Here is a 25933-nt window from a genome sequence, read left to right on the forward strand (position 1 = left end):
AAAAGAAAAATCTATATAAGTTATTGGAAAGAAAAGGGGGGGATTGGAAAGGGGGTGGGGATGGAGGAGAGAATTCATGATCTAAAATTGTCCAGAAGGCTGTAAAGTGCCTAGTTGGAAGATGAGGTATTGTTCCTCCAGTTTGCGTTGAGCTTCACTGGAACAATGCAGCAGGCCAAGGGTGGACATGTGGGCATGAGAGCAGGGTGGTGTGTTGAAATGGCAAGCGACAGGGAGGTCTGGGTCATGCTTTAGCTCTGAAGAAGAGTCATACGGACTCGAAACATTCTGAAGGATTTTCCCCTCGGTGATTTGGGGGCGGGGCCCGCTTGCCGAGGGGAAAATGACGCGGGATGACATTGGGAGGAATCCCCGACATCATCCCGGTCCATTTAAATCTTCAGGAAGGCGGGCGAACAGCGAAATCAGCTGTCCACCTGCTGACCTGTCAATGGCCAATTTAGGCCATTGACAGGGTAATTAACCTTGTTAAAGACCCTGCCCGTTCAAGATTAAGGCTGGCGGGCAGGCCAGGAGCCCCAGCGGGCTTCAGATTATTCATGAAACTTCATCCACTGGCAGGATGAAGTTTCATGTCCGTTTTTTTAAAAATGTAATAAACTTTGTGTTTCTTAATAACATGTCCCATCTCGTGTGACATTTTTAATATTTCTCTATTTTTTTGACTTTTCTTACCTGTCAGTAAACTCCCTAAGACAGCACTTTGCCTCAGGGAGCAGTGCGCTCTTTGACAGTTGGGGAATTCCCTCCCTCCCGGAACAGGAAGTGCATAGCGCTTCCTGTCGGGCAGGCCGCTGGGTGGGCCTTAATTGGCCCGCCCACTCAAAATGGCATCCGGCCCTGTTTTGGCGTCGGGGGTTGGCTGCCCTCCCACCGCCAAGCCGGTGGGCCCACCCACCATCTGAGGGCTGAATTCTGCCTGTTAACTTAGATTTTTTTCTCTCCACAGATGCTGTTAGAGCTGCTGAGTTTTTTCCGGCATTTTCTGTTTTTGTTCCAAATTAAGTTAGCTCATTGTAAAAGATGAAACAATTCCTAGTTGTCGAAATCTTTACTTTCTTCAGAAAATAATTCCGTTGGAGCTATCAATCACGATTACCACACAAGCTCCATCAATAAACACACACAATCTTTACCAGTTGCGGGTCGAGGTTAAAGGTCAGGCCCAACAGTTACCAAGAAGACAAATAACTTGTATTTAAATGGCAGCTTTTCACATTGTCAGGGTATCCCAAAGCACTTAACGACTGGTTAATCACATTCAAACCGCAACTCATCAATGTGGAAGGAATTACATTTCTGTTTTATGTCCTTTCAGCAATTTCAAAAGCACATCCAAAAGCCTGGTTGTCCTTTATTTAACTGGAAACACAATCTTCCTGGAATAAAAACCCCCTGTTTTTTTTTCATTCCATACCAACATCTGGAATTAATAAAAAGCCTATGAAAGCTTGTGGTGCTGTGATTCGTTTCGTTTGCGAATATTCGAAAAAATGCTGTTATTTCACAGCGGCAGATGCGCCTGTTGAAACTTTAATGCCTAAGCAATACGATTAATTGTCAAAGCTTTAGTGTTAAGTTTTGCTGAAAAGGGGGACACGCCGAAGCTTTTCATCCTGCACTCATCAGGACACTTCACGAGAATATCAACATAAAGGAAGAAACATTGGTATTTTTGCAAAGTGTCCTGATGAGTGCGAGACGAAAAACTTCGACATGTCTCTTTTTTCAGCAATACTCAAGTTCTGTGCTACCAAACGGCTTTAATATTAAATACTGGATTTTTTTTATCCTGAGAATTTAACAGGGAAGCCATTACAGTCAACTGTATTCTTCTTTTCATAAGATACACCATCATGAATTGATTGATGAGGTGCCCCGATAACAATGGAAAAGTATTGATAATACAATGATCAAGATTTGCCATTCTAATTATCCTCAATCAACTTAAACTATTTGTGCACTGTTAGACCTTGCCTAGCGCCATGCAACCTAGCTATCAACAGTTTGTATTTATATAGTGCCATTAATATAGTAAAGTGTTACCTGGCCAATGTTTATCGGTCAATCAAGATCACACAAAAAGATTATCCAGTCATTGTTACAGGCTGGATTTTATGCGCCAATGGGTTTGAAGGCGGGAGTGCATGTAATATCCAACATGTGGCCTTCCTACCACCCACCCCACCCACCCCCGGTTTCCCAATGAGGAGGCTTCGGACAGCACAGCCGTCCTCAGGCCTATCGAGGCCCTTAAGAGTTCAATTAATGTCCAATTAAGGGCATCATCCCACCTCTGCTGGTATCTTAACCACAGTGGGGGGAGGCCCATGCCATACAGGAAGCCCTGCAGAGTTAGCTGCGCAGGCTGGTGTCAGGCAAGGGAGAGGGTGAAGCTCCTTAGTGGGTTCCCTGGACCCACCAGAGGAAACTGCCACTACCCCAAGGTCACCCCTCCTTTAACTCTACCCCCAACCACTTGAACCTGGCATTTTGCCACTGATGAAGTGATGATGACTTGCCACATGGGGAGACCACCAGCTTCAAGGATGCAGCCTCCCTGCTTACAGACCCAGGGGGCCCATTGTAGCTGGGGGCTCCATTCTCTCTAAAAAGGAGACCATGGGTAGGAAAGCCTCCAGCCCCCTTCCTGACTTGGGGGACCCAATGGGCCAGTGTGGGGGTTGGGGGCGATGGGGGAGAATGTCTGCCCAGCCCTCTGATTTTTAATTTTTTTTACTTGTCTGAGGGCACCTCCATTTTGAGGCACCTTTTATATCTCTGACCTGCCTCAGCAGCAGCCATCTCTGAATTGGGCCAGCAGCATCAGGAGCCCGCTCGTCGTTCTTGATTGGATGGTGAGCCCTGAGGTGGATAAGTAGAAGATCCACAAACACAGCCACGCCATTTCCAAAAGCAGCCAACAGTTACTCCACTAACCAATCGCGGCTCTGTGACATCATTCAGGCTACATTAGTCTTTTTTTTGCTACCTCCTGCTCAGGGCTGTCTGTTACTTGTCCTCGGTGTACATGCGCAAAAGATTCTGCTGTGAACGTTACCTCAAACAATCCCAGCCACACCGCAAGATCTCAGATGCCCACCAAAACTAAGAGATATCTGTATAATGAAAAGCCTTGCATATATTGCATGACACATTACACTTGTGGGCTGCTAAATGAATCTGTGGTCAGCACATAAAATATGCCAATAGCAAAATAATATCAGATGTTATACTTTCCTCACAGTCACAAACAAGCAACATAAGCACACCGATTCAGTGAAATATAGGTTGGCAGGAACCCAACAGAAAATTAACTGTCCACATAAAGAGATACTCGGACAGGCGACCAAAGATTTGCTCAGGGTAAGTTTTAAACAGCACCTTAAAAGAGGAGAGAAAAGTAGACATGCAGAGAGAGTTAGAAATGGCATTAGCCACAAAGATTAGCCACAAATAGCATAGCCACAAAGGGAGAAAAGATTAAAATCAGTGAAGTTCAAGAATCCAGAACTGGAGGAACACAAAGATGCAACTTCAATTAATCGTGTCATTGAATTTATTTTCTCAATGTGATTCCAGCTGCTATATTTAATTTCAATACAGCATTCCAAGTAGCTTTCATGAAATAAACATACAATAAATCATTTAGAAAAGGAAAAGAGAACATTACAGAAGAGGCCGGCCAGTGCGCTTAGAAATGTCCTTAAGATGCCTTTCTCCGCTAAAACCCATCTCCCTGACCAAGTTTTTGGTCACCCATCTTAATATCTCTTTATATGATGTGGTGTCAATTTTTGTTTGCTAATCCTTCCTGTGAAGCGCTTTGGGGCATGTTACCATGTTAAGAGACACTATATAAATCCAAGATTTTGTTGCTGAGGCCTGTTCCTGTCTGTTAAGTCTGATTGTCGATGGAAAGGATAATTATTGAGGAGCATCAAAGAATGTGCAATGTGCCAAAGAGCCTTTGAAGTGCACTGACTCTGATTGCAGAAAGAATGGAAGAGTCTCCTCCAAGCGTGAGTGGGTTGATGTCACAGGGCATCGTGATGTTGTCCTTTTGCATGTTTAAAGTGGCCAATTCTATGGAGCATCAAACGTGACAGTCAAATGAGCCCATGCACACCTTGACCATTGACGTGCACACTCAGGATACCAGCATATCATCCAATCTTCAGACATTGTTAAGCCCCTCATTGCTCGTTTATCTCAAAATCAATGTTTCCAACAACAACTTGCCTTTACATAGAATCTATAATGCAGCAAAACATGCCAAGGTACTTCAAAGGAGCATTATTGACAATATTAGGCACTAAGCCGCATAAGGAGATGCTAGGACAGGTGATCAAAAACTTGTTCAAAGAGGCAAGTTTTATGGAACGTCTTAAAGACATGTAGGAATGGCAGTCCAGAGCTGAGGCCCCAGGCAGATAAATGCATAGCCATGAATGGGGGCAAGACTTAAATTGGAGCAGCTCAAGAAGCCAGAATTGGCGAAACACAAAATTCTTGGAGGGTTGTAGGGCTGGAGTTAGTTATAGGGAATGGGAAGGGTAAAACCATGAAGAGATTTGAACACGAGGATAAGAATTTTAAAATTGAGGCATCACTGGACCGAGAGCCATTGTAGGCCAGAAAGTACAAGGGGGGTGAGTGAACTGGACTCGGTGCAAGTTAAGATACAGGCAGCAGCTTTGGATGAGCTCAAGTTTATGGAGGGCGGAATATGGGAGGCCAGCAAGGAGAGAAGATAAGAAATAGAAGCAGAGGAATGCCATCTGGATCTTTGAGACTACTCTGCCATTCAATACGATTATGGCTGATCTGATTGTGGCCTTAACTCTACTTTCCTACTTGGACCCACCCGGCCTACCCTCACTCCCGCACCCCCAAAGCCTTTGATGCCATTATAGATCAAAAAACTCTGTCTAATGCAGCCTTGAATATATTCAATGACCCAGCCTCCACTGCTCACCGGGACAGTGAAATCCAAACCCCTGAAAGAAGAAATTCCTCCTCATCTCCATCTTAAATGGGACGCTCTTTCTTTGAAACTGTGGCCCCTAATTCTAGATTCCCCCACAAGGGGAAGAATCCTCTCAGCATCTACCGTCAACCCCCTCAGGATTATATATGTTTTAATAAGGACATCTCTCATTCTTCTAAACTCCAATGGCTCAACCTGCCTTTCCTCATAAGACAACCCTTCATCCCAGAAATTCAACCTAGTGAAGCTTCTCTGAACTGCCTCCAATGCAAGGTATATCTGTCCTTAAATAAGGAGACCAAACTGGTCGCAGTGCTCCAGGTATGGAATTATCAGTGACCTGTACAGTTGTAGGAAGACTTCCCTACTTCTATATTCCATTCCCCTTGCAATAAAGGCCAACACTTGTCTTCCTAAATACTTGCTGTACCTGCAAGCTCACATTTTGTTATTCTAGTACTAGGACTTCCAGATTCCTCTATACCACAATGTTCTGCCGTTTCTTTCAATTAAATAATATTTGCTTTTCTATTTTTACCACCAATGTGGACAACCACACAGTTTCCCAAATTATATTTCGTCTGCCAAACTTTTCCCCACTGCCTTTACCTATCCATATTCTTTTGCAGATTATCTGTGTCCTCCAGACAACTTGCTTTCCTACCCATCTTTGTACCATCAGCAAATTTGGCTGTAATACAGTCAGCCCCCTCAACCAAGTCAATGATAAAGATTGTAAATAATTGAGGCCCCAGTCCTGATCCCTGTGGTATTTCACTAGTTATGGTTTGCCAACCTGAAAGTGACCCATTTATCCCAACTCTCAGTTAACCAATCCTCTGTCCATGCTAATATATCACTCCCAAAACCATGAGCTCTTATCTTGCGTAGTAACCTTCTACGTGGTACCTTTCTGAATGCCTTTGGAAATCCCAATACACGACATCCGCTGCTTTCAAAGAATTCTAACAAATTTGTCAAACACGGTTTCCCTTTCACAAAACCATGCTGATTCTGCTTGATTATATTAAGATATTCTATAAGTGTCCTTAATAATGGATTCTAGCAATTCCCAGTGATGGGTGTTAGGTTAACCTAGCCTATCGTTTCATGCCTTTTGCCTCCCTCCTTTTTTGAATAGAGGTGTTGCATTTGCATTGGAAGAAAAGCACGGATGTGCAGTTTACAGATTATTGTGGATTTAAAGGTTTGCTTCTGTTTGAATCTGGAGGCGAGGTTAAATTGCTGCTCACCATGCTTTGACACCAGTTTGGAGCGTGTGGTATGATTCACGCTTATCTGTTATTTATATAGACAGGTGACTCACCCAATATCATTTTCACTGATTATAAATATAACTAAAATCATTATAAATGAAAAATCATTAATTGTTTTTAATCATGCTGCAAACAATTTTAAGTGATGATTATAATGCTATTTTAAAAAATGTTCAATTGTAATGAGCTTCCGTCACTAAAATCACTCCGAGAGCTTGGTTGATGAAATGTAAAAATAGAAATGATTTGCATTAACTTATTTCATAACTGAAATTACACATAAAATTAAGTAACTAAAGTTTTTTTTTACAAAGAAACCCAATTGCACTCCTCCCACCTGTCCTGTCTGTTCCAACCTTTGTCATTTTAACTAAATGCAATTTGAAACCTATTGCTGTCAGTACAAGAGGTTTAGTGACCTCTCTTGTCTACCCTTTCAGTCAGTGAAGTGTTGGAATCAATAACCAAGAGATCCAGCCAGCCCGACCTAACCTGCCTGAATTGAGACTGGGAAGATAGCTTTCCAATTTGCCCTTATATTAGGTCATTTGGGCCTGTAATATAAAACGGGATGACCCACATCTCAGATAAAAACAAAAAGCTAAAAGCTACTGCGGATGCTGGAAATCCAAAACAAAATAAAAACAGAATTACCTGGAAAAACTCAGCAAGTCTGGCAGCATCGGCGGAGAAGAAATCAGTCAACGTTTCGAGCCCTCATGGCCCTTCGGCAGAACTGAAGCATAGTTTCAACAAGGGAGAAATATAAATTGGTTTAAGGTGGGTGGGGAGGAAGAGACACATTGAGGGTGTGGTGTGAGCAGATAATCAAAAGATGTCAGAGACAAAAGGGTCAAAGAGGTGTTGAAGGTGGTGGTCTTTGTCTGAGAAAAGTGCTAATTAAGAATGGAAGACAGGATATTCAAAGTACAGCTCTAGTGGGGGTGGGGTGGAAAGACTAAAGGTTTTAGTTTTAGATTTAAAAATAATGGAAATAGGTGGGGAAAGAAGAATCTATATAAATTATTGAAAAAAAAGGCGGGTGGGGGGGGAAAAGAAATGGGGTGGGGATGGGGGGAGGGGGAGTTTAAGATCTAAAGCTGTTGAATTCAATATTCAGCCCAGAAGGCTGTAAAGTGCCTAGTCGGAAGATGAGGTGCTGTTCCTCCAGTTTGCGTTGGGCTTCACTGGAACAATGCAGCAAGCCAAGGACAGACATGTGGGCAAGAGAACAGGGTGGAGTGTTAAAATGGCAAGCGACAGGGAGGTTTGGGTCTTTCTTGCGGACAGACCGCAGGTGTTCCGCAAAACGGTCGCCCAGTTTGCGTTTGGTCTCTCCAATGTAGAGGAGACCGCATTGGGAGCAACGAATGCAGTAGACTAAGTTAGGGGAAATGCAAGTGAAATGCTGCTTCACTTGAAAGGAGTGTTTGGGCCCTTGGACGGTGAGGAGAGAGGAAGTGAAGGGGCAGGTGTTGCATCTTCTGCGTGGGCATGGGGAGGTGCCATAAGTGGGGGTTGAGGAGTAGGGGGTGATGGAGGAGTGGACCAGGGTGTCCCGGAGGGAACGATCCCTACGGAATGCCGTCAAGGGGGGTGAAGGGAAGATGTGTTTGGTGGTGGCATCATGCTGGAGTTGGCGGAAATGGCGGAGGATGATCCTTTGAATGCGGAGGCTGGTGGGGTGATAAGTGAGGACAAGGGGGACCCTATCATGTTTCTGGGAAGGAGGAGAAGGCGTGAGGGAGGATGCGCGGGATATGGGCCGGACACGGTTGAGGGCCCTGTCAACGACCGTGGATGGAAAACCTCGGTTAAGGAAGAAGGAGGACATGTCAGAGGAGCTGTTTTTGAAGGTAGCGTCATCAGAACAGATGCGACGGAGGCGAAGGAACTGAGAGAATGGGATGGAGTCTTTACAGGAAGCGGGGTGTGAGGAGCTGTAGTCGAGGTAGCTGTGGGAGTCGGTAGGCTTGTAATGGATATTGGTGGACAGTCTATCATCAGAAATTGAGACAGAGAGGTCAAGGAAGGGAAGAGAAGTGTCAGAGATGGACCATGTGAAGATGATGGAGGGGTGGAGATTGGAAGCAAAATTAATAAATTTTTCCAGGTCCCGACGAGAGCATGAAGCAGCACCGAAGTAATCATCGATGTACCAGAGAAAGAGTTGTGGGAGGGGGCCGGAGTAGGACTGGAACAAGGAATGTTCCACATACCCCATAAAGAGACAGGCATAGCTGGGGCCCATGCGGGTACCCATAGCCACACCTTTTATTTGGAGGAAGTGAGAGGAGTTAAAGGAGAAATTGTTCAGTGTGAGAACAAGTTCAGCCAGACGGAGGAGAGTAGTGGTGGATGGGGATTGTTGGGGCCTCTGTTCAAGGAAGAAGCTAAGGGCCCTCAGACCATCCTGGTGGGGGATGGAGGTGTAGAGGGATTGGACATCCATGGTGAAGAGGAAGCGGTTGGGGCCAGGGAACTGGAAATTGTTGATGTGACGTAAGGTGTCAGAGGAATCACGGATGTAGGTGGGAAGGGACTGGACAAGGGGAGAGAGAAGGGAGTCAAGATAACGAGAAATGAGTTCCGTGGGGCAGGAACAGGCTGACACGATCGGTCTGCCAGGACAGTTCTGTTTGTGGATTTTGGGTAGGAGGTAGAAGCGGGCCGTCCGAGGTTGGGCGACTATCAAGTTGGAAGCTGCGGGAGGAAGATCTCCAGAGGAGATGAGGTCAGTGACAGTCCTGGAAACAATGGCTTGATGTTCTGTGGTGGGGTCATGGTCCAGGGAGAGGTAGGAGGAAACGTCTGCGAGTTGACGCTCAGCCTCCGCGAGGTAGAGGTCAATGCGCCAGACAACAACAGTAATTCTGTTTTTATTTTGTTTTGGATTTCCAGCATCCGCAGTAGCTTTTAGCTTTTTGTTTTTATCTTTGTGTTTGATTGACTGCCACCTCTCTTCAAAAAAATGCCCTCTTGGAAGAAGTATGGTTCTGTCCTCCGACAGGATTTCCGACTGTCTCTTCTGCCCTGCTCACCTTCATTGCTTTCCATTTCTCTCCTGGTGTTTGACAAGGTGTTTACTAAAACCCGCTTTCACAGCCATATCTCCTTTCTCAGTGACTGTCTCCGTCTCCGACTCACCCCACGTGGATTTCAACTGAAATTCCATCCCTCTTGTTTCGAACCCACCCAGGATTACAGGTATCTCCGGGACATAAAACGTTTCTCGGACTGCTGTTCCCGTCGCATTCTGAGATCCACACTCAGTGCCATGCGCCGCCATATGAACACACTCGACCTCTCCCTCCAGCAGCACCGCCGCACCCTTTTTCAAAGCTGCGCGTGCCCCCAGTTTCATTTTATTCTTCGCCTCATCCGTCGCCTCAACAAGAAACTTTTTCTCTTTCTCTCAAGTGCTAAGGAACGCAAGCTCCAACAACTCATCGACTCCAACACCCATCGGGGACCCTCCACCCCTGCTTGTCCCTCCGTCCTCACCCCATCTTCCAATCCCAGCCCCAGCCGCGTATTCACTATACCCCCTGACCTTCCCCTCTCCGATGCTGAACGTTCAGTGCTCAGCAAAGGACTTAGTTTCATACCCTTACGCCCTCATCTCAATGAATTTCGGGCTCGGCATGATGCTGAACTCTTCTTCCGCCGTCTTCGTCTCCGTGCTCACTTCTTTGGGCAGGAATCCTCTCCCCGTTCAACGGATCCTTTTACCCACCTCCAATATTCTCCCTCCACTTGGACCCCTCCCTCTGGATTCTTACCTTCTCTTGATCTTTTCATTGAGAACTGTCGGCGTGACATTAGCCGTCTCAATTTCTCTGCTCCTCTCACCCATTCTAATCTGTCTCTCTCTGAACTCACTGCACTCCGTTTTCTCAGGTCCAACCCCAACATTGTCATCAAACCCGCTGACAAGGGTGGTACTGTTGTTGTCTGGCGCATTGACCTCTACCTCGCGGAGGCTGAGCGTCAACTCGCAGACGTTTCCTCCTACCTCTCCCTGGACCATGACCCCACCACAGAACATCAAGCCATTGTTTCCAGGACTGTCACTGACCTCATCTCCTCTGGAGATCTTCCTCCCACAGCTTCCAACTTGATAGTCGCCCAACCTCGGACGGCCCGCTTCTACCTCCTACCCAAAATCCACAAACAGAACTGTCCTGGCAGACCGATCGTGTCAGCCTGTTCCTGCCCCACGGAACTCATTTCTCGTTATCTTGACTCCCTTCTCTCTCCCCTTGTCCAGTCCCTTCCCACCTACATCCGTGATTCCTCTGACACCTTACGTCACATCAACAATTTCCAGTTCCCTGGCCCCAACCGCTTCCTCTTCACCATGGATGTCCAATCCCTCTACACCTCCATCCCCCACCAGGATGGTCTGAGGGCCCTTAGCTTCTTCCTTGAACAGAGGCCCCAACAATCCCCATCCACCACTACTCTCCTCCGTCTGGCTGAACTTGTTCTCACACTGAACAATTTCTCCTTTAACTCCTCTCACTTCCTCCAAATAAAAGGTGTGGCTATGGGTACCCGCATGGGCCCCAGCTATGCCTGTCTCTTTATGGGGTATGTGGAACATTCCTTGTTCCAGTCCTACTCCGGCCCCCTCCCACAACTCTTTCTCTGGTACATCGATGATTACTTCGGTGCTGCTTCATGCTCTCGTCGGGACCTGGAAAAATTTATTAATTTTGCTTCCAATCTCCACCCCTCCATCATCTTCACATGGTCCATCTCTGACACTTCTCTTCCCTTCCTTGACCTCTCTGTCTCAATTTCTGATGATAGACTGTCCACCAATATCCATTACAAGCCTACCGACTCCCACAGCTACCTCGACTACAGCTCCTCACACCCCGCTTCCTGTAAAGACTCCATCCCATTCTCTCAGTTCCTTCGCCTCCGTCGCATCTGTTCTGATGACGCTACCTTCAAAAACAGCTCCTCTGACATGTCCTCCTTCTTCCTTAACCGAGGTTTTCCATCCACGGTCGTTGACAGGGCCCTCAACCGTGTCCGGCCCATATCCCGCGCATCCTCCCTCACGCCTTCTCCTCCTTCCCAGAAACATGATAGGGTCCCCCTTGTCCTCACTTATCACCCCACCAGCCTCCGCATTCAAAAGATCATCCTCCGCCATTTCCGCCAACTCCAGCATGATGCCACCACCAAACACATCTTCCCTTCACCCCCCTTGACGGCATTCCGTAGGGATCGTTCCCTCCGGGACACCCTGGTCCACTCCTCCATCACCCCCTACTCCTCAACCCCCACTTATGGCACCTCCCCATGCCCACGCAGAAGATGCAACACCTGCCCCTTCACTTCCTCTCTCCTCACCGTCCAAGGGCCCAAACACTCCTTTCAAGTGAAGCAGCATTTCACTTGCATTTCCCCTAACTTAGTCTACTGCATTCGTTGCTCCCAATGCGGTCTCCTCTACATTGGAGAGACCAAACGCAAACTGGGCGACCGTTTTGCGGAACACCTGCGGTCTGTCAGCAAGAAAGACCCAAACCTCCCTGTCGCTTGCCATTTTAACACTCCACCCTGTTCTCTTGCCCACATGTCTGTCCTTGGCTTGCTGCATTGTTCCAGTGAAGCCCAACGCAAACTGGAGGAACAGCACCTCATCTTCTGACTAGGCACTTTACAGCCTTCTGGGCTGAATATTGAATTCAACAACTTTAGATCTTAAACTCCCCCTCCCCCCATCCCCACCCCGTTTCTTTTCCCCCCCCACCCGCCTTTTTTTTCAATAATTTATATAGATTCTTCTTTCCCCACCTATTTCCATTATTTTTAAATCTAAAACTAAAACCTTTAGTCTTTCCACCCCACCCCCACTAGAGCTGTACTTTGAATATCCTGTCTTGCATTCTTAATTAGCACTTTTCTCAGACAAAGACCACCACCTTCAACACCTCTTTGACCCTTTTGTCTCTGACATCTTTTGATTATCTGCTCACACCACACCCTCAATGTGTCTCTTCCTCCCCACCCACCTTAAACCAATTTATATTTCTCCCTTGTTGAAACTATGCTTCAGTTCTGCCGAAGGGCCATGAGGGCTCGAAACGTTGACTGATTTCTTCTCCGCCGATGCTGCCAGACTTGCTGAGTTTTTCCAGGTAATTCTGTTTTTATTTTGACCCACATCTCTGTCGTCCTGAGCAATGCGCTGCATTAGATTTTTGTCAACCCTCTATTGCTTTTTTTGGCTAGAAGTCTCTTTCTCCTCCTCACGTTTAATTCTGAAATCTCCTGGCCTGTGGGCAGGAGAAGAAACAGGCATGTTGACAGGAGAGACAGCGGCTTTGCTATGAGTCAGCTGGGTGAGTTGGCCTCGATTTGGCATCCTGGCTGCGACAGGGGACTGCACAGTATTCCAACAAACAACCCAGCCAGGCTTGTCAAAGCAATGTTAAGTGAATCAAAGTGACAGACAGACTTCGACCTGTGACCTTCTGATCGGAAAAAGAAACATCACTTGCCAAACCAACCGAAAAATAATATGGATTTAATTGAACACTCAATGGAACCCCAACAGAGAATTGCGAAAGAAAATACTGCAAATGCTGGAAATCTGAAATAAAAGTAGAAAATGCTGGAAGTACTCAGTGGGTCTATCAACGCCTCTGGAGAGAAAAACAGAGTTAGCAGGCTGGATTTTCACAGCCCCGTAGTCTGGAAGCAGGGAGGGCAGGAGAATAGGGAGGAGCCAAGTCGGGATGGCTTTCCAATGCATTCTTGCCACCAGCCAGGTTTTCCAGGGTTTGCCTGGGAAGCGGATTGGCTACCCACTGCAAGGAGGTGGTCAGGCAATTTACCTGCTTAAGGTTTCAATGGGGGCAGTCTTGTGGCACTGCTGACATTTTGCTGATGGTAGAGTGACCCCCAGCCATGTCTGGAGGTTGCCAGCTCCATGGAGGTGGCCTCCAAGTAGCAGGCCTGGGTGACAATTGGGGCCATAGCCCAAAGAGGGGGTCAACTTCAGGAAAGGCCACACCCGTGACCCAAACACTTTCTGACTTGATCCCTCTGAAATTTTCATTTAGACCCACACCTCTGATGGCTCCTCCATGTTGAAGTGCCCCTGACCTACCTGAGCAGCGCCCGCCTCTCCCCGTGGTGCTGCCAAGTCTCCATAGCTGCCGGCCCTCTGATTGGGCCTACAGCATAGACAGCCCACCCGTTTTCTTAATAGGATGCAGAATGTGGAGGTGGCCAGTTAGGAGGATGCCTCTGGAAAGATTGCTCAGCGGGTCTCGCTTTTTGGAAGTGCAGCCTCGGAGCCCCCATTTGGGCCCAATGCAAGGCCCTGAAGCCCACAGGAAAGTTCTGCCCAGCATTTCAGCTTGATGGCCTTTCATCAGAACTGGAAAAATTTAGAGAAGTAACAGGTGTTAAGCAAGTACAGAGGGACGGAAGGAGCAAGGCAAAAGAACAAAAGGGGATGTCTATGATTGGGTGGAGGGCAGGAAAGATTAAATGGTAAAAGGGATAATGGTGCAAGACAAAAGGAGTTGGTAATGGGGAAAGTAAGGAGACAAAAGATGGGTCTAGAGGAAGTGTAAGATGCAATAGCTGAATCGTCGCCAACGGCTGCCATCTGAAAAAATAGGGACAGAGGTTATGATCTAAAACTATTGAACTCAGTGTTGATTCTGGAAGGCTGTATATTGCTTAATTAGAAGATGAGGTACTGTTCTTTGTGCTTACGTGAGAATCATTGGAACAATGTAGGAGCTCAAGGACAGAGAGGTCAGAGTGCGAGTGGAGCAGAGAATTAAAATGACTGGCGTCCAGAAGCTCGGGGTCACATCTGCAGCTTGAATGGAAATGAAGTGAAAAACAGGCCTGCATTTGGTGTCCCAATCAGATGAGCATCATGAACAGTGAATACATTATACTACATTGAAAGAAGTACAGGAAAATCACTTCCGAGGTGGTGGGAAGGGAGAAGGTAAAAGGGCAGGTGTTGTATCTCCTGCCATGCAAAGGTGCCCTAGAAAGTGAGGAGGTTGTTGGTGGTGATTGAGGAACGGAAGAGAGAACTACAATCCTTTTGGAAAGTTCCAAGAAAAGGCAATGGAGCAACAATCATTTCAACAACATTTTAAATCCTCATATTCAAATTATAGCCAAATTTTCAGATCAACACATAAGGTCCAGACCTGTTCAGAACCGATATGAATATTCATATTTAGAAATGAACAAGTCAAGATGATATGATAGACTCAAAAATACATGTTTTTCGGCACGTTACTTCACAGAGGTTTGCCCGTAATTAATTTCTTTAATGAAGCGGCATATTCAAGAGCCTATTAAGGCGGAACCCAAATAGTCAACTTTGAAATGCTTGTTTTAAAAGGTTAGAAAGTGCACGAACAGTTACAGCATCAGAAATTTGAAGTGATGGATCGTAACGTGAAACAAATCAGATGCACTGGTATCTCAGACCACGTAACTTTCCTTCCATCCTGCAGTCTCTGTGTAAGTGTCAGTGACTGTAAAAGCAGCCAGGATGAAGCACACTAATATTTAATTGAAGGAAAACTTTAAATTTAAATTTAAATTACACTTGGCACAAGAGCCCATTTTTTTGTTTGCGGAGTCATTTTCCTGTCATTCCTTCCAAACAACAAACAATATTAAACATACTTGTTCTTTAGCCACCAAAACTGAGCGACTAAGTTTCCAGAGCGTTTATAAACATGAGATCTGTAGTTGGGATGTGAAGCCAGCAGCAGTCCCTCCACCGCATTCCCCTGATTCAATAGGAGGACTGTCAAACAAATGCTACTGTCCTTCTTGAAGCCAGCTCCACAAGCATTCCAGCAAATCCCCTTTAAAAATCGACTTTGATGAACTGGATACTGTATCTGGATGGCCAATAAGCATCTCTATTGCCAGGTCCCCTTTTTTCTCATCTCTCAAGTGGCCAGTGTTCCAGGTGAAGACAAAAAAAAAACGCTTCAAAGACACTCTGAAGCTCTCCTTGAAGCGCGGCAGCATTGGCATTAATGACTGGGAGGAACTTGCTACCAATTGTTCAAAATGGCGACAGCATCGAGATTTGAGTCACAACGTCTGAACGATGAGGGGCAGAGCGGCAACAGGAAAGGAAAGAAAAAGAAGCAAATCCTGCACTACGAATCCCACTACCCTGTGGGGCGTCCTGCCCCATGGGCCCAAAGGCCCGTGGGTTGAGAATCAGCCTGTTCAGTCACACAAAGGCATGGCAGAAACTCACGACCATGGGTAGATGGCATCCTCGAATCAAGGGATAGCCACTGCTGCCGCTGGCAGTGAGGTGGATGTGCATCAGCATTAAAACTCCCACTCTGGTTATGTCCTTGCTAATTTAGGTTGTTACTTTACCTTTGAGGTGAGATCTGGTGAATTGCTTACAACAGAATATTTAGCCCCTCATCAGTAAATTGAATGATATAACACAGCCTTGTGACAGTGAGGATTTACCACAGTACTTATTGTCTCCCAACAACCCCATTTTTAAATCAAGCATAACTAGCAGCTGATCTAAACAAAGGATTTAACATAGTAGAGTGCAAAAACAATCCAACTTTTCATGTAAGAAGCCTGGGTACCTGGACTGACTGAATGGATTTGCTTTATCTATCATACTTGCTGTGGTACAGTAACCAGGATTGTATACAGCAGTCTGGGTATGGTCATATTCGTGCCTTGTACAGACCCATACCACTCACTGGGTGTTAAAACTCTCCCTTTATCTAGGCATAAATGAAAGGGAAGTCAAACTGATGCATGGAACATGGCATTGGAACTCTGAAGAGGGGTCGAAGAGACTGGGATTGTTTACCCTGGTGAAGAGAAGGCTCAAGAGAGACGTTATCCAGGAAAAGATTCTTAATGTAACTTGAACCCCAATAACATGCTGAACATTTCCTTTATTCCCATGTTCATCCGGAGTGTTAGCTGTGGCTCTGTTGATAGCACTCTTGGCTTTTGGTAAGAAGCTTGCAAGTTCCAAGCCCCACTCCAGAGATTGAGTATCGAGGGAATGGGATGCCTTCTTTCAAGATGAGACATTAAAACAAGGCCCCGACTGCCCAGTCAAGTGAACGCAAAAGATCTTTTGACAGTGTCCCACAGGAGAGGAGTAGGAGTTTTCCTGGTGGCATATGATCGAGAGCCTTGCTAACAGCTAAATATTTCACATGTGCAGCTACATCATGGAAAGTGGTCATTTGGCCTGAATTGCCTGTGCTAACTGCCCTTTGAAAGGGTTACCAATTAGTCACACTGCCCAATTAATCTGCTGTCAATGAGGTCCATGGGCTATTCCCTCAAATGTTCTGAAATTTTTCACACTTCCTCTATCTCCTCCATAGAAATTGAACTTCCATGTTGAGGGAGCTGCTCACATTCTACTCTGTGAACCCAGAAAAGAGAATTCATTTGGTTTATTTGCTGTCCCTTTGTTGTTTGATATCATCTAGTCTTTGGCCCCACTACTTTTTTCCCTCTGTCGCTGCTTACAAATATTTATCGCCTCTAGTTAGACCTGAGGAAACAGTCAGTCAGTCATCGCTGTCTTCCTGGTTCAGGCCAAGGAAGAGCTCAGCAGCAAAGAGGGACAACAACAGCACCTTTCATGTAGTAAACCATCCCAAGGCAAGAGCTTTATCAAACATGATTTGACACCAAGCTAAAGATATCTCAAAAGCTGAACAAAAAATGTCACCCATTTGAAATAGAGGTGAGGTGAAATGTTTTCACTCAGAGGGCCGTGAGTCTTTGGAACTCTCTTCCTGTAAAGGTGGTGGGAATAAGAGTCTTTGAACATTTTTAAAGCAGAGGTGGATAGATTCTTGTTAAGCAAGGAGGTGATAGGTTATTGGCGGTAGGTGGGTGGCAGATTTCAGGTGACGATCAGATCAGCCAAGATGTTATTAAATGGTGGAGCAGGCTCGAGGGGCTGAATGTCCTACTTCTGCTCCTTGTTCATATGTTGATCAAACAAGTATGTTTTAAGAATAGTTTTAGAGGAGATGGAGGCGGAGGGCAGGAAAGGTTCACAGAGGGAATTCAAGAGCTTAAGGCCGCAGCAATTGAAGGGACAGCCACCAATGGTGGAGTATTGAGAATTGGGGAGCGCAAGGGACTTGAATTGGACCAGTGCAGAGATCTCGGAGGGTTGTAGGGTTGGAGAAGGCTACAGAGGGAGAGGGGGGTCATGGAGGGATTTAAAATCGTGGATGGGAAGTGACTGAAGGCTGGAGCACCCTTCAAATCTTCAGTCCCTGATGCCTCTTCAAAAGCTAAGATTGGGCATTGCTGATGACCCTGCTGAAAAAGCTAAGGTCCCCTATCATGGATCCAATAGCTAACCAAATTACTTACTTCTCCAACTAAAGTAATAGTTGGCTGCCCTTGTAGATGGTCGCATTTGACCAAGGGTGGCATCAAGGAGCCCTAGCAAAACGGGTGTCAATGGCAGTCAGGGGAAAAACCTTCCACTGGTTGGAGACATACCCAGCACAAAGGAAGATGGTTGTGGTTGTTGGAGGTCAGTCATCTCAGCTCCAGGACATCACTGTAGGAGTTCCTCAGGGTAGTGTCCTATGCCCAACCATCTTCAGCTGCTTCATCAATGACCTTACTTCCATCATAAGGTCAGAAGTGGGGATGTTCACTGGTGATTGCACAACGTTCAGCACCATTCGCGACTCCTCAGATACTGAAGCAGTCCATGTCCAAATGCAGCAAGACCTGGATGATATCCAGGCTTGAGCTGACAAGTGGCAAGCAACATTCATGCCACACACATGCCAGACAATGACCATCTCCAACAGGAGAGAATCTAACCATCCTCCTTTGACGTTCAATGGCATTACCATCACTGAATCCCCCACTATCGACATCCTGGGGGTTACCTTTGACCGGAAACAGAACTGGACTAGCCATAGAAATACTCTGGTTACAAAAGCAGGTCAGAGGCTAGGAATCCTGCGGCGAGTAACTCACCTCTTGACTCCCCGTAGCCTGTCCACCATCTGCAAGGCACAAGTCAGGCGTGTGATGGAATACTCGCCACTTGCCTGGATGAGTGCAGCTCCCACAACACTCAAGAAGTTTGACACCATCTAGGACAAAGCAGCCTGCTTGATTGGCACCAAATCCACAAACATTCACTCCCTCCACCACCGACGCACAGTAGCAACAGTGTGTACCATCTACAAGATGCATTGCAGGAATTCACCACGGCTCCTTAGACAGCACCTTCCAAATCCACGACCACTACCATCTAGAAGGACAAGGGCAGCAGGTGCATGGGAACACCACCACCTGGAAGTTCCCCTCCAGGCCAGTCACCATCCTGACTTGGAAATGTATTACCATTCCTTCACTGTCTCTGGGTCAAAATCCTGGAACTCCCTCCCTATCAGCACTGGTGTACCTACACCACATGGACTGCACTGGTTCAAGAAGGCAGCTCACCACCACCTTCTCAAGGGCATCTAGGGATGGGGAATAAATGCTGGCCCAGCCAGCGAAGCCCACATCCAATGCATGAATGAAAAAAAGGTACAAGGAACAGTTGATCAGGTAGTGGGGGACATAATGGGGAATTTTTAATCTTCCTAATTGGTGGTTAATGGGACAAGGGAGCAGTTAAAATGGAGCAGCTCCACTTCCCAGTCCACTCTCCCCAATCTGCGATTTTAACACGGCTGATTTTGGCACCCGATAATTCTCCAACCGGAATCGTTTGGAAGACTCGTTAATAAACTCAAATTGGGGACCCAAAACAGGTATGGGATCCCTGTGGCATTTTAACTGACTCCTGTGAGGGAACCAGCATCAGGATCATCATCAGCATCAGGTTTTATTTTGTTTCAGACTTCTGGCTTCTGCAATATTTTACTTTTATTTTACAGGTGTTTCCACATGTGCTTACTCAAAAGATGCTGACTGCTAACATCAGAAGCAAATTGCTATTTGCCTTGCACTGTCAGCCCTTTTACAGAGAGGGTTTGGTGGCGCAGTGGGTAGCGTCCCCTGTCTCTAAGCCAGAGGCTCTGGGTTTGAGTCCTGCTCCGGGGCTTGATGGCCAAGGAAGGTGCGTTCGTAATGTGGACAAACAGGCTGATTGTCAACCTGCAAACCCTTCCAACATACGCCAATGGCAGGTAGTAAGAGCGGGAGAGGTTCCTGGTTAGCCATGTGATGGAGACAACATTGCAGTCTCTAACATCACTAGCCACAGCTCCACACTACAACACGCAGTTTAAAAGGTGCATGCTGCCACAGCAACTTGATCCGGAATTTTCCGCTCCCGTTGGCGCTGGGCGTCATGTCAGGCGGGGTGGAGGGGGGGACAATTTGGCATAAGAGCAGGAATTGGTTTCAAGTCGGCGTGAAAGGGCAGCGTGGGCCGTCCGATGGTGTCCGCCATGGCGGAATGCAAATCCGCTATAGGCTGGTGCAAATCCGATTTGCATCCCGGTAATAATATGCAAAGTAAGGCCTGACCGGAATTATTCCCGCCCCCCCACGCCAGATTTAACTGTACGCCAGCAGGAAAACTCGCCGGCCCAGAACACGTCTGGACAAATGTGGCGTGCAGAAGTCGGGACTTACCGTTGGGGCCTTGTTGAGATCATGGACATCCCAGGAGCAGGAGATGCTGGAGCCCTACCGCTGCCTGGAGGAGTGTGCGCATCATATGCTGGGCAGATTCTCATGGACATGGCTCAACCACGAAGCAGCTCACGGAAGGTGGGAAGTCTCTGTTGATGCTTCAGGCCTGCTTCGGAACATCACGGTCTTGGCCATGGGCTGCTACAGGTGATAGGCGAGGAGTGGGGAGAGGGAGGACTAGCTGTGAGTAGTAGAGGAAAGTGCACCGGGGTGGGGTGGAGTGGGAAAGGAAGGTCTAGGTGTGACTGGGAGAGGAAGGCGTACCAGGCCGTGAGGTTGGGAGGCGGGGGGAACAAGGGTGTCAGGAAGCGTCGAGGTTTGGGTGGGGGTTGGGGGGGGTGCAAAGGTGTCAGAGGTTGTGTTTGGAAGGGGGAAGACGTTGTACAGGGGGAGTAGGGTGTAATGGGGGAGAATACAGCAAGTGCGGAGGTAGATGTAAGGCGAGAGGAAGGGGTAAGGGAAGGAGTTTCGAGGGGGAAGGAGCTCGAAGTGGGGAAGGAGTTCAGAGGGGAGAATGTGTTCAGGTGGAGGAAGGTGTCCAGGGGAAGAAGGGAGTAAGGGTGGAGGACGGACTAAGGACTGGGGGGAATGTCCAGGTGAATGTGCAAGGGTGGGGTCTGTGGAATCAATGACTGCCTCCTGGGGAGCAAACTGTGAGAGGGGGCAGAGGGAGCCGGGAGGGTGAGATGGTGAGGGTGCATCAGTGGCAGTAGAAGGGACGGTGAGGGGGGTTGGTGGGGTCTTGGAGGTAGACACGGATCCTGGGGGTGGGAAGGAGGAGGTCGGAGGAGTTAATGTGGATGGGGGTGGGGTTCTCCGAAAGGTAGGGAACGTCCACGTTCACTTGGACATCCTGGGAAGAGAAGGGTTGGTAGGTGACAATGGGGAGGTGGAATGTGATGCTGGGGGAGGGCCGATAGTGATGGCGGAAAGGACATGGGTGACTGGAGAGGGGAAAGGATGGGGGAGTTGAACATGTACTTCACTACTACCATGGTTGTCGAAATCAAAAGTGAGCGGAGCCTCATGTTGAACAGGCACAGGTACTGCATGGGAGTGTGATCAGTGGATGGGCTGTCCTCCTGTGGGCCATCTGCTCCCTCTGCAGTGACAAAGAAGGAGGTTGAGGGAGTCACAGGCGAAGGAGACTCTGAGGGAATAGACGGCCTCTGAGATTCCTGAGTAGATGACCGAGGGGTGTCCAGCTGCTGCTCCTCCTCCCTTCGGGTGCCCGAGGACCCCTGCCTGACTCGTTGAGGGGAAGGAGCACCTGGAGGGATGTTGAGGTGCCCCATTTCCCTCTCGCGTTGCAGCAGCAGGAACTCACCCATGGCTACCGTAATGGAGTGCGGGTTTGAGCGCATCCCCGCGTTCTGCTAGACCAGGGTCTCCATGGCATCCTCCATCCTTCCCATGGAGGCCTCCATGCATGCACATATGGGCACCACTACACCAGAGAGCAGGCGGGCACAATTGTCCGACTCACATCTGTTGAGGGCTTCCAACAGCTCTGCGTGATGTTCCCTGCCTTCTGCTGACTCCCCAGGATGAGTTGGAAGTCCGAATCCAGAGGCTCATCATCTGACTCAGGCCTCACAGGTGCCCCTTCCCCAACAGTCCTCCCAGTGCTGGGGAGCTCACTGAACCTGCCTCCTCCTGCTGTGGACACGTGTCCATGCGGTGACCACCAGATTGTGAACCCAAGCCTGCTCTGGATCTGGGTCCCACTGAAGTGCATCTCTGTGCTGGTGGAGAGTGTGGGTAAGCACTGTGATGGGTCTTCCAGGCTGCTTACTTCCAGCTCTTCAATGGATGAGGAGTCCTCTTGGCTGGGGGTGAAGACCTGGATGGAGCTGAGGGACTGGCTGGCTGAGGGTGTCAGTCGCTTGGCAGAGCTCCTTGTGAACCAAAGTGGAGATAATTAGTGCATGTCAGCAGGGTCAAAAGCAGGAGAGAAAGCACTCACAGTTGCATTGAGAGAGGGATGATGTGGTGCAGGATCGTCATGTGGGTGTTCACCACCGACCTCACCGTCACTGCAGACACGGTCCACACCCTCACCAGCCAGCGCGATGGCAGCTCCTCAGAGTGAGTGAGGGGCCTAATGTGGGCCACTCCAACCCTGGTCTGGGATCTCTCCTTGCTGTTGTGAGCCAGCTTCTCCTGCATGGAAACAGATGGAGAGAGTGTGAGCAGGACACATGACACTGCGTGGAATGTTTGTGTGGTGAGCGGAGCCATGGACGGGATGAGGACACGAGTTCCAGAGGATATGAGTCTGATGGAGATGTGAGGGTGTGTGTGTGAGAGTTAGCGGTGTTGTCCCTTGAAGTGTGAGATCCCTATGGGTGTGTGATGGGTTTGTGAGTGTGAGTGTGAGAGTGATGAGGTGGCTGACTTACCCTGGCAGAACAGATGAGAGCATCGTCCTCTTCCTGCACTGGTTGGCTGACCTCCTCTGTTCTCCAGTGGCGCTGACTACCGCTGCCACTGCCTCCCAGGCCGTATTGGTCACCCAGGTGGACCTTCTGTGGCCAAAGGGAGGTAGTGGACATCACAGCGGCCTTCCACTGGTAAGTGCCCCAGAGAGACGTCAGTAAATTTGGGGGCTGCCATCTTCCTGGCTTTTGGGGCCATCTGTTACCTGGAACAGTCCTGGTCTGTGGTGATGGTGTAGGCTGCACTCTGTTGCACTTTAAATATGGCGCCTGGAGTGAGGAAGCACTGAGGAAATGGCGTGGCGAGCAAATCTGAGCCCGCCCGCCAGCGATCCGGAGTGGTTCCCGTGAATGCAATATTAATGAGGTGGGACGCGCCGGGAATGGGATGACACAGTGTGAAAACTCGCCATTGCGGCCTGCGGGTAAAATGACTTTCTTCACACCCGCTACTGCACTTAGTGCACATCTGGGACGATTCCTCCCTTGGACTTCAAGTGATCTGTAGCACAGCACCACCATCATCCCTTTAGTCATTTAATCTCTCCTGCCTTCCACCCTCCCTGTGTCCTTTCCTCCCCTCCACTCTTTCCCTGCCCCTGTACTTGCTTAAAACCTGTTACATTTCTAACTTCTTCCAGTTCTCATGAAAGTTCATCAAACAGAAGCATTAACTCTGTTTCCCTCTCCACAGACACTGCCAGGCCTGTGGAATATTTCCAGCATTTTCTGTTTTATTACAAATTTCCAGCATCCACGGTATTTTACTTTAATTTTACTTATTTTTTACTAATATCTTTGCACTTTGTGCTTGACACCATCTGGTGGTTCATTCATTCAACTGCATAATGTATGACACTTCAAGCTAGAAGATTGAAGTCATTTGCAGAGAACACCCAGTTTTTTGTTCCTTCTACGAATCATCGAGTTTTATTTAAATGTTTCATAAATGTGTCCCACAAATCTTCAATGAACTTTTACAGCTAACACTGAGGAAGAAAGTGAAGTAATACAAGGAGACATTGGAAAACTTGCAGACTGGGCAGTTAAGTGGCAAATTAATTTAGCATAGATAAAAGTGAGGTGATTCACTTTGGTAGGAGAAACAGAAATGTCACATACATCTTGGAAAATAAGAAACCAACGGCATGGACGAGCAAGGAGATCGAGGGATACAGGTGAACTAATCGAAACAACATTCCAGGCCAGCTAACAAAACACTGAGGTTTATTTCTAGGGGTATAGAGTTCAAAAGTAGTGAAGTTATGTAAAACTCATCCAGGATCCTGGTCAGGCCCCACTTAAAAGACTGTGCACAGTTCATAGGATTACATACATATTACAGAGGGAATATAAGAGAGAAATAGGTGTTTGGCCCAAACAGTCCATGCTGGTGTTTGTGTTCCACTCGAGCCTCCTCCCATCTTTCCTCATCGAAATCTATCACCGTAACCCTCCATTCTTTTCTTTCTCATATGCTTGTCTAGCTTCCCCTTAAATGCATCTCTATCCTTCACTTCAACCACTCCCTGTGGTAGCGAAATCCACCTTCTCACCACTCTTTGGGTAACAAAGTTCCTTTTGACTTCTTGGTGACTATGTTATATCAACGGCCTCTAGTTCTGCTCTTCCCCACAAGAGGAAACATTCTCTCTGGATCAGCTCTATTAAAACCGTTCATAATTTTAAAGGCCTCTATCAGGTCATCTGTCAACGTCCTTTTTTTTGAGAGAAAAGAGACACAGCTGCTCATCTTTTCTATACATGCCCACACTTTTCTTGTATCATCCTTGTAGATCTTCTCTACACCCTCTCCAGTGTTTCTATTTCCTTTCTATGATATGGCGACCAGAACCGCCCGAAGTACTCTTAAGTGTGGCTCTAACTATAACATAAAAACATTTATAGAAGCTCCAGAGAAAGTGTAAACATGATTTGCAAGAATGTTACCAGAATGGAGAGGGTATAACAAGCAAGAACGATTGAACAGTTTGGCACTTTTCCCCTGGGAAAAGCGAAGGCTGAGAGGTGACCTGATGGAGGGCCAGGAGTTTCCAGCCCCACTACAGCAAGTCTCAGGGCAGGGCTGGGAAATCCCAGCCTTCCATGAGGTCCCGCCACAGCGGATGCTGCGAGCCAGCCAAATGCCCAATTGGCTTCGGTAACTTCGGCACTTCCGAAGGTCTCCAAAAATATGGCTGGCCGGGGTGGATGTGAAAGAATGCTTTCACTTGTGGGAAAGTCCAAAACTAGAGGCCACAAACACAAGGGAAAGAGGGAGAAATTTCTTCAATCAGAGAGTGATTAGAATGTGAACTCACTGCCAAAGGAAGTGGTTGAGGCAATTAGCTTAAGATGCTTTCAACACAGCATAGCTCACTTATTTTAATTGCAATGAAATATAGAATGGTTATAGCACAGAAGGAGGCCAATCAGCCCAACACGCCTGTGCTGGTCCTCTGAAGGAGCAATTCACCTAGTGTTACTGCCCTGCCTTTTCACCTGTAGGCCTGCAGATCAACCTCCTCTTCCAGCTACCAGGCCCCTAAGAGGGCATTGGCAACCATGGGCATTCATTGAACGACACTTGGCAAAGTATTGTAGTAAAAAGCAAAATACTGCGGATGCTGGAAATCTGAAACAAAAACAAAAATTTGCTGGAAAAACTCAGCAGGTCTGACAGCATCTGCGGAGATGAAGACAGAGTTAACGTTTCGAGTCCGTATGACTCTTCATCAGAACTAAAGAGAAAGAACAAAGAGTCATACGGACTCGAAACGTTAACTCTGTCTTCCTCTCCACAGATGCTGTCAGACCTGCTGAGTTTTTCCAGCAATTTTTGTTTAAGTATTGTAGTAGTTTGCCATTGCTTTCTACAGTATGGCTGACCAGGAAATTCTCCTGCTTTTACCACCTGCCATCAGTTATCTTGGAAGGATTTACAGGCCAATAGTTGACCTGTTTAACCACATGATGAATACACCTTCCCGGGCCATCAAGACCTGAAGTGGGACTTGGACCCAGAGCTTCTGGCCCAGAGGAAGGGACACTACCGCTGTGCCACAAGATCAGGTAGTGAAACAATTTCCTTTTGAAAGCCTCGATTGACCCTGCCCCCACCACACTCTCAGGCAATACATTCCAGATCCTATCCCCTTGCTGAATGAGAATGTTTTTCCTCATGTCGCTGTTGTAATATGCCTTTAAGGGATATCAGCATGACATCATTAGAAGGGAAACATGTCATGTGATTCAGTGTTAATTTCATTTTTGCTTTGAACAGAGCACACAGACAACTCTGATGTCTTCAAGCTTTATACCTATGTATAACTAACTGTTCCTTAGTCTTAATAAATAGACCCACAATGTGTTTACCCAATCCCTTATGAGCAATTGTCACCTTGTGCCTTGGACAGTAAATAAGCTCAAGGTATTATGACATGATAATAACATGACAGCCGACGTTGCTTCTTTTGCCAGTTAGCTTAAAC

Source organism: Cetorhinus maximus, chromosome 22 (assembly GCF_964194155.1).
Source record: "Cetorhinus maximus chromosome 22, sCetMax3.hap1.1, whole genome shotgun sequence".
NCBI lineage: Eukaryota > Metazoa > Chordata > Chondrichthyes > Lamniformes > Cetorhinidae > Cetorhinus > Cetorhinus maximus.